Raw genomic sequence first — 10,451 nt, forward strand, 5'->3', positions numbered from 1 at the left:
TGTAGCCATTTATTTGGCTCAGGCCCGTCGCGCCTGACGGAGCTCACGTTCATGTTTTCCGCCCTTGGGGGACCCAGAGACGGGTAAGGAATCGAGGCCATACCTACCAACCTAAGACAGGCACAAGGGACATAAGCCCTTCTGCTGATGACAGGTAAGGAGTTACAGTGACTCGGCCACCTAAGACAGGGCCCCTTTGGCACCTTCCTGATTCTCGCGCAAGAACAGGAGCATGTTGCGGGCATGTAACGTCGACTCCGTTTGCCGTTGCCTTCATTGCTGCTTTTGTTAAAAAGGAAAGGAGGAATTGCGGAGAACCATAGATCCGCCCCTCCGCCATTTTATGATATAGCCTATGAAGCCATTTTGTATTAGGTTTAGTTTTCCTGTAGATCACATGATATGTTCCCGTGGGTGTTTGATGTATCCTTATAAGGTAATAATCTGTTCTCTGTATGTTGATTGGTTGCATTATGGTATATATGTTGCCACCCCTTCTGGGCACAGAGAGCGGGGTAGAGATCCAGAGATGAAGAACTAAAGTAAACTTGTGTATCAAGTGTGTGCCTCTTTGCTAGCGCATCACCAGTTCAGGCCCCTGTAGTCGCAGACCGAGTTGCCCAAGGCAATCCGGCTCGCGACAATTACTAGGAATCGAACCCAGGGCTGCTACCACTAAACTTTTTAAGTTAATCTGCCCAGGCTGGCTTTCAACTTGTGATCCTCCAGCCTTAGCCTACCCAGGACTACAGGTGTGTACCTTGCTAAGACTTTTTTCCCTGGAGATTTTGCTTTATACAGTTGGCTGCTTTGTTGTTTGTTACAGGGGATATGATCATTTTATCTTCCTTAGGGAATGTACATTTGTTTTTTAAATGTTGACCTTCTTTGGACTGTTAAATATCTTTGGCATTGAATTCCACTTTGATCAGGATGTTAGTACTCTCATAGTTCTTTGTTTGTTTTTCTTAACCTATTCTTTCTTTGTCTTTACCTGGCAGTTTCTTTTACAATCCTTCTTTGTTCCTTTTTGGTTTGCTTGTTTGTTTGTTTGTTTGTTTATTTATTTATTTATTGGTACCAGGGATCGAACTCAGGTCCTTGCGCTTGCAAGGCAGGTGGCGAAACCACTGAGCTAAATCCCCGGCTCTTTATTATTCCTTTTTTAAAAGAAAAAGAAAACAGAAGCACTTGAGCATGAGCATGGGGGTGGACGCCTATAATCCTAGTACTTGGGAGGCTGAGGCAGGACGATTTTAAATCCAGCCCCAGCAATTTAGTGACTTAAGGAGATCTTGTCTCAAAAACTAAAATGGAGGTCACAACTGAAATTGGTTTTCTCTTTATTTTTGATATATGCACAGAGAAAATATATAATTGATAGAAGTTATGAGCCATAATAAAAGGAAACCCTATGAATTCATCTTGGTCTCTCGAACAAGAATAGTCCCCACACCACTGAAACTTTTTGGGTCCTTCACTCTGTCCCCTCTCCCTACCTTGCCCCGGGAAAATAAGGGCTATCTTATGTTGTATGTTTACCACTGACCTGCTTTTTTTAAAAGGAGTTCTTGATCCCCTACCACTGTATACTGCTTCAATCTTGCTTGTGTTTGAGTTTTATACATCGCCTGTCATACCATGTGGAGCCTTCTGACCCTTCCCTTTTGGAAAACTTGTTTCCAATATTCAACCCCAGTGTTGCGCGTAGTCATTATTACATTATGTACATGGTTTCATTCACTCACTCACTCATTCATGCTCTTATTGCCAGCGTCTGGTTGCTTCCGGTTCTTCACTGCCACCAGCAACACAGCAGTGAGTGTCCCTCTGCGTGGCTTCGTGACTCTATGTGCCAGACGCGTACAGGGGCACCTACAGGAGACAAAACCAGTGTGTTTCAAAGTGGTTTTGCTAACGGACATCCCATCAACAGTTAATAAGCATTTCCACTATTATCCATCTTTTTGGAGGGGGTTGAGACAGGGTCTCACTATGTAGTTGAGATTGACCCGGAACTCACTATGTAGCCCAGGCTGGTCTGAAACTCACAGCGATCCTCCTGCCTCAGCCTCCTGAGTGCTGGGATTACAAGTGTGCCCCACCATGCCTGGCTACCCATCTTGATACTTTTCAGTTTCAACCTTCCCTAAATCATCTCAGTGAGTTCGAACAGTTTTTCACGTGTGTCTTCTCTTTCTGTGTTTTCTGGAAAATGCTTGTTTGTATCTTTTGCTCAATTTTCCTTCCTACTGTTTATCTTTTTCTCATTTACTTCTAGGAGTTTTTATGTCTTCTGAATAGAAATCCCTGACACATTGTATATGCTACAAATGATTTTATTTACAGTTTGTGCCCCTCTTTCTTTCAAGGGACAATGGTTCTTCATTTTAATGGAGCCCATTGTTTTATGCTTTAATGGTTAGTGCTTTTTTTTTAGTCTCATCGACAAAAGCTTTCCGTACCTGAGTCACAAAGACATATGTTACATTTTCTTCTTAAATTTTAAGATACTAACTTTCACATTTAAATACTTAATCCATCAAGAATTGATTTAGCTGCCAGGGATTTAGCTCAGTGGCCCCACACCTGCCTTGTAAGTGCAAGGTCCCAAGTTTGACCCCAGTACAAAAAAAAAAAAAAAAAAAAAAAAAAAAAAAAAAAAAAAAGAAAAGAAAAGAAAGAGAAAAGGTGGGTGGAACTGATTTTAAGAGGCGTGAGGACCCAACTTCCTATTTCACATATGGGTAACCAATTATTCCGGCACCTTGCACTGAACAGCCCATCCTCTCCTGGGAATCTAAAATGCCAATCTTGTCTGCATCACATTTCCACTGTGTGAGTGAACACCTCTGTCATTGGCCTGTGGGGCTGGTCCTGTGCTGATACCACACTGTTCCTCCGCGTGTCTGTTTCATGAGTGGGGGTGGAACCCAGGGCCTCATGCACACTGGGTGAGCACTGGGCGGAGCCACACCCCCAGCTCTGCACCCCCTTAATCGTAACATTTATGATGTCTCCGTTACATTTAGAACAGCTTCTTCCATTGATCCGAAAGTCTTGGCTTTACCTCTTCCGTGCAGGTTTTGGAATCAGATTGCCAAGGGCCCTTATAAATTCTGTTGGGACTTTGGCTGGAATTACAACCACTCCCAGGTAAAACTGTAGGTAGTTAAGGAGTCCTCTATCTCTGAACAACAGGATGAAGCTCCCTGTGTCTTTAGTTCTTTCACAGTTGCCAAAAAGTTGTATCATGTTCCGTATCAGGTCTCAGACCTCCGTTCAGATTTTTAGATGGCTTTTTTTCCTGTCACTATTCTAAACTTTCCCTTTTTCTGAATTATTTACCTTCGTGAGCTGGAGCAGAGAAAGCATTTTAATTTTGAATATTGATCTTCTCTCCTGCCACTTTGACAAAGTCTTTTGTTAATTTGAATCCTCTAGATTCATAGATTAGAGTCTCTGAGACCTTTATATGTAGATAACCCTACCATCCGAGGGTTATAATAGTTTTTTTTCCCCCTTTCTAATCATTATACCTTTTATTTCTTTTGTCTTAAATACCCTGGCTAGGCCTTCCAATAAAATGCTGACTACTAATTGAGATTCTTGTCTGGAGAATGCTTTTGACTTTTTACTGCTAAGTATGATTTTGCTAAGTTTTGCAAGTTAAGAAAATTTCTTTGTGTTCTGAGTAAGATGAAAATTTCACTCTTAGAAGGATAATAGTTTTTATTCAGTACTTTTTCTGCAAAATATTTCTTCTTTAATGTCTTAATATCATTGCATATATTTTATTTATTTATTTATTTGGGGGGGACACCAGGGATTGAACTCAGGTCCTTGTTCTTGTGAGGCAGGCGGCAGCACCACTGAGCTAAATTCCCTGCCCAATATATTTATATAGTTCACATTTATTACATGCTATATTATTTTAGAGTAGTATTGAATAAACTAAATTTATGATATTAATACATAATATGAATTAGTATTACACATCCAATTTGGTCTCTTTTATTGTTTGTATGTAGGTATGGCACTGGGGATTTTACCTAAGGCCTTTGCATTCAGCTATATCCCCAAACCCTTTTTAAATTTTGAGACAGAGTCTTGCTAAGTTGCTAAATTGCCCAGCTGGGCTTGAACTTGTGAGCCTCCCACCTCGCCTCCCAGAATGTTGGGGTTATAGGCACCATCACGCCCACCGGCCATGAGTAATGAGGTTGTACAGCTTTGCAGAGCTAACAGAGAAGTGTTCTCTCCTTTCTGTCCTCCGGATGAGTTTGTATAAGATTTTCACATCTTGGGTTGGGGATTTAGCTCAGTGATTCCACCACCCGCCTTCCAAGCCCAAGGTCCCGAGTTCGATCCCCAGTACCAAAAAAAAAAAAAAAGAAAAGAAAAGAAAAAGATTTTCGTATCTGTTCCTCAAATGTTTCAAATCATCTGCGTTTAGTGTTTTCCATGTTGAAAAACCTGAACTAACACTTCAATTATGGTTAGTGGTTATGGGACTACTCAGGGTTTTTATTTCTTCCTGAATCAAATTTTTTTCTTTAAAAATTTTTGCTTGTTTTTAAATCTTTCTTTGGGGGGGCTCTATTACAATAAGTTATAGGTATCAAGAAATGTATCCATTTTCTCTGTTTTTAAAGATATTCCTGTTACAAAATTGTAGAGGATATTCTTGTTTTCTCCACTCTCTAGCAAGATTTCCTTTCCTGTTCTTAATAGTGTTTACTTGTATTTGATATCTTTTTATTCTTTATAAATTTTGCCACATATCTATCTTTTATTATTCTTTCAGAGAACCAAGTTTTTGCATTATGAAATCCTTTTATTGTATTTTAATTTTTCTATTCAATTAAGGGATCCTTTCTTCTACTTTCTTTGAGTTTTATTGCTGCTGAATTCTTTTTCTTTTTCCGATTTATTTTTTAAAGTTTATTAGGTATTTTCATAATTTCTTGGTTGTATGCTTAGCTCATTAATATTATCCCTTTTAAAAAATTCATATAAGTACATAAAGCCTTAAATTTCCCCCAAACTGCCACTCTTGTTTCATCACACAAGTCTTGATATGCAATATTTTCATTTATTTCTAAGTACTTTAATTTTTTTGTGGTGATACTGTTCTTACTTACAAACATATGGAATTTTTTGTTCATTTTTCATTTACTTTTTTTTTTTTTTTTTTTTTTTTTTTTTTTTGAGACAGGGTCTCACTATGTAGTTGAGACTGACCAGGAACTCATCATGTAGCCCAGCTGGTCTCGAACTCACAGCGATCTTCTTGCCTCAGCCTCCCAAGAGCTGGGATTACAGGCATGCGCCACCATGCCTGGTTTCTCATTTACTTTTAACTAAAATTGCATTGGTCACAAAAACATGATCTGTATGAACTCCATTATATTACAATATGTTGATAATACATTGTGTTCCAATATGTAGGAACAAAATTGCGTTATGTTTTAGTATATTCACTTTTTATAAATTCTCTGTGTCTGTAGTAAAAACTCATATTCTCTAATTGTTGGATTTAGGTTTTTTTTTTTAACCCGTATTCATTTGCTCCTTTGTTAATTACATAGTTAAAAAGTTCTACATCTTTCTTGACTTTTTCTTTGCTTGAAATATCAATAACTAGAAGATATATGTCTTCAATAGTATTCATGGATTTATGGATTTTTCTCTCTAGTTTTATTCATTTTTGCTTTGGATATTTTGACATTGTTTTATTAGTTGAACTATTATATCTTGCAGGTGCACTAAAATAAACTTTTGCTATTATCAGGAATTTTATCTCTTACAGTAATGTTTAAGTGATTGTTTTTGATATTAATAAAGATACTCTAATTTTATTTTGGCTTATAGTTTTCTGATATAACCCTTTGAACATTTTTATTTTCAACCTTTCTTTGTCCTTGTATTTGAGGAGAAGCTTTTGTCGACAACATATAGCTAGATTTTAAAATGGTAGGTCTTCTAATCTTTAGAGTTTTTTGTTTTTGTTTTGTGGTGCTGAAAAATCAAACTCAAGTCCTCCTGAATGCTAGGCAAACAGTGTGGCTGAGCTATACAGCCCTGAATCTCTGTCATTTAAGTAGAGTTTAACACAACTACATTTCTTAAAGATAAAAGACTAGGACTTGTATCTGCTATGGACTTGCTTCTTTTTTGTTTTTGTTTTTGTTTTTGGTTTTGGTTTTTGAGACAGGGTCTCACTATGTAGCTGAGACTGACCTGGAACTCACTATGCAGCCCAGGCTGGTCTCGAACTCACAGCGATCCTCCTGCCTCAGCCTCCTGAGTGCTGGGATTACAGACATGTGTCACCATGCCCGGTCTGGATTTGCTTCTTGATTCGCTCATCTTCTTCATGGTTCTTGTTTCTCCTTTATTTTTTCAAAACTGAAGGTCTTTCTCTTCTATTCCATTTCTTTTTCTCTGAAGATTTGCTTGTTATGTACTACTCTGGTGTTGTTTTTTCGTTTTGTTTTGTTTTTTTTCAGCAATTACCCTGAAATTTTTGCCTTGTGGATTTTTTAAATACTCAAGTTAATAATTATCTTGTTTTTCTGAAGAATGAAATAACTTTGAGCCATACTGACTTAAATTCTGCCTTTTCCCCGTAACATAGGTATTATTAGTGGTATTGATATTATTTTATACTTTTTCTTTTAGATTTACCAACTTCTTTAATCACTGTTGCTTCTTACACAGCAGACTTAATTCTGAGGATTATTTCTTTCCTGGAAGCCTCAGGGAAATTCAGTTTGGATCCATGTGGAAATGACTATTTTTTTTCCTCATTCTTAAAAAAGTCATGCTGAGCACATAAATCTAGGTTCATAATTATTTCATCCCACTTGATATTGACAAATCATTTTGTCTAACTAAATAGTACTCAACTACTATTTTAATAATTTAAATGTCTTTAAATATATCTTCTCATTTCTGTAGATTTCTATTATGACTTATAAGTCTGATAAGACTTGATCAGACTGCTGTTACTGTAAATGTCTTTCCTTTGTAGCCATCCTGTTTCTTTTCTATATGTCATGAAACGTTCTCCATGATCACTTCAAATATCAGCTCATCTTTACTGTCTCTATTCTTCCCTCTGGATCCCAGTCGTGTAAGAGACTTCCTTGCCTCCGCTTTCTTAATCTCTATTCATAAATCACATTTCCATTTCTCTATGTTTTATATGCTCGTAATTTCTGCAAATCTGTTTTCTAGTTCATAAGTATCTCTTCAGCTGCATCCAACGTGCTATTTAATCTGATAAAAGTCATATATATCTATTGATTGTTATGTTCATTCGCACAAGTTCTATTTGCTTTATCTTCAGATCTTCCCAGTCATTCGTGAATGTTTTTATTCTACATTCGTGTACGCATGTGACTCCATCTTTCGTTTCTTCTGAACATTTTCTGCATGATTACTTTATAGTCTGTATTTCTAATTCCAACCGCTGAAGTAGTAAAGGAGTGTCTAAATATATCAAGTACATTTTATTTCTGACGCTCCCCCATTGTGGTCTGCTTCCTTGTAGTTCCGTGACCACTGGTTATGAGCTCAGATTTTGTTGCAGTTCATCTGTGGGAATCCTGAGGGTCTCTCCTGAGTTCCTCTGCATTTGCTCCTGCTAAGAGCCAAGGACCGCTGTTAACTGGAACTAATTCACCTAGTGTAACAGGGACTCTGGCTCTCATTTTACCTCTGGCCTACACTCAGTTTGCCTAGCACAGGGCTTACTGCAACACTTAGCCTGACCTTCCTGTTTACCTATCACACTCCGTACTTAAGTTTCAGTTCCCTGTTGTCTCACCGTGCATTTCTTGGCAGAGAGTTTTTAGTCCTTAGAGATTTCCCTCACTTTCTAGTAAGCCCAGGAACACACTAAAATACTGGTTTACTGTGCTTCGTTTTTGAATTCATGCAGCATCTAGCTGTGTTTTACTGGGAGAACACGTTCCATCATTTTTCCAGAAGTGGAAATCCCATGATGATTTTGTTAACCCCATTTTACAACTGAGGCTCAGAAAATGAAATATCTTGCTTGAGACTACACAGCAAACGGGTAACAAAGTCAGGTCTAGAACCCAGGTGCTCTGACTTTGCAGCCTGAGTATTTAACCAGAGATTTGCTACCCCTAAAGAAGAAGAAATGTGTTTTGAGGTTTGCAGCGCTGGCCAGTGCTCTGGGATGAGCCCCCACGCTACTGCTGGGGAAGGAATGAAGGGGACCCAACCCAGGTCCAGAGGCCCAGGGCCATCCATCCATCCAGCACCATCTGCACCGCCAGCCCACACAGTCAGCTGGCTCCTCCTACCCTGGGAAGAAGCCAGCTGGCTCTTCCCACTCCAGGTTTCCATAACAACCAGGCACCTTTTTTGAGGAGATCCAAAAGCCACAAGCAGTGAGTGGAACATTCCTGAATCTGAGTCCTCCTTACAGGTGGTTCTTATGCAGCCTGGGGGACAATGTGAGGGGAGCTATAGAGGGGGAAAAATGTGTCTGTGTAGGGATAATGTTCAAGCTAACCACACTGTCACTCACTGGCCCCTTTCTTCCATGCCTCAATTATGAGTCTCAGACTCCCAGGGCCCGAAACACACTGCCCTCTGCCTAGTGCCTGGTCAGACCTCACACCAGCTTTCTCTGCTTTATTCAATAACAGTCCCTTGGCATCTCACAGATGAGGACCCAACCTCAGCGATTAGATCCAGACAGATCCTAACTGCCAGTTACCACCCGGGGACAAGGTGCACAGAGTCCATGACAGCACAGTGCAGAGAGCGCTCATGGCCAGACTTCCCGGCCCAAAGATCTGCGGCTGGGCCCAGAGGGTTGACAAGAATGTAGCCCGGTGGAAGGCAGGGAAGGGCATTATCCATGCAGAGAACCACAACACAGTAGCACGGAGGCCTGAAATTGCACATTCTCTTTAGCAAAACCAGGGGTAGGGAACGGGAAAGGTGGCTGCAGAGGGCACCCAGGTCAGAGTTCAGAGGTTCTTGAGGGGCTGTGACTGGGCTTCATTCTCGAAGTAGTGAAGAGCCCTTCAATAGTCTTACCAGGGCATGACGAAGCCCTGTTGTCATGGCACTGTGGAGGATGGACAGGAGTCAGGAACCCCAGCAAGGGGCCCATTGCAATAAGCAGAGAAGAGGCCACAGGAGCAGGAGGACAATGACGGTGGTGGCAGGGATAAGAGAAAAGGGTACAGATTTGAGGGCTGTTTAGAAGGGCAAATGGACAGGTCAGTAAGAGGCTGCTTGTGAGAAAAAATAAGAGCTATAACCCAAGGGAATCCAGGAGTGAGTAGGAAGAAGGAAGGCAGCCATGACCGGCCTTTGCCTCTTGTGGCGGCGGCCATTTTTCCACATAAGATACCAGGGGTTGCACTTTGTGGAGCGAATGTAACATTCTGTGTCAACAGAGAAGAATATTTCAGAGTTGTCTTCAGCCTGAGGCTTCTACCAGGTTCCAACCAGCAACTGGGAGGTTTTGCCCCTTCCCTGAACCGCTCCAGCACCGGTGTCCCACAGCCTCCACAGGTGCACCCTGGACCACTGGTGTCTCCTGCTGCTGGGCCACTGGCCCCTCCGCTTCCATCCGCCTGTGCCTCAGTTTCCTTCTGACTCTATGCGTGTCACAGAGTTAGGTCAGTGATAGCTCAGCTGCACAGCCTGAGGCTGAACTAATACGATGGAAATTGTAGGGGAATTAAGTTGGTGTTTGCAAATCTAAGAATAGTGGCGGTGGAGTCATTGTTCAAATCCTGGCTTTACCCTCATAGCTGCTCGTCTTTAGCCAGCACCTCGAGACTTAATTTAGTACTCACGCTCAGACTCTGCGCGCCCTTTGCTCGCGTCCCCTCCCTCCAGCCCCTCTGCTGTTCCCACTCATCCCCTGTTCATGCCTCCCTCCCGCTGGCTAATGCTGGGGACGAACCCCCAAGCTCCGGCTGGGGAAGGAATGGGAAGATTCAGCCAGGGGCCCCAAAGCGGGAGCCATCCATCCATCCCCCTAACCGTGGTCTCCAGATCCGTACAGGCTGGGAGTCACCCGGGAGAACAGACCGGGATCAGAGGCTTCCTCCTCCCTGCCCGCTTCCCTTCATTCCCAGCCCAGACCCTGGTCTCCAGACAGGTGCCCGCTTGGGCACCGGGGACCCGAGTGTCTGGCCTGCCTGGCTAGTTAGCAACATTTGACCTTGACCTACAGCTCAGGGATAACAACCACCCGATCCGCACCGGGGCCTCGGGGGTGTCTATTGCTGCATTTCGAGGCCGGCTGCATTTCTATCCCTCTTCCGCCCTCTTCCGCAGGAACCCCATCACACATCCAAACACGCTCCGGGGCCGAGAGGGAGAGTGGGGCGGGCCCAGACGGCCCAGACGGCCCAGACCCCTCCAGCCAGGGCCAGGGACCCAGCGGG

This window comes from Fukomys damarensis, unplaced genomic scaffold, assembly GCF_012274545.1.
Source record: "Fukomys damarensis isolate Sample0158 unplaced genomic scaffold, DMR_v1.0_HiC HiC_scaffold_36, whole genome shotgun sequence".
Lineage (NCBI taxonomy): Eukaryota > Metazoa > Chordata > Mammalia > Rodentia > Bathyergidae > Fukomys > Fukomys damarensis.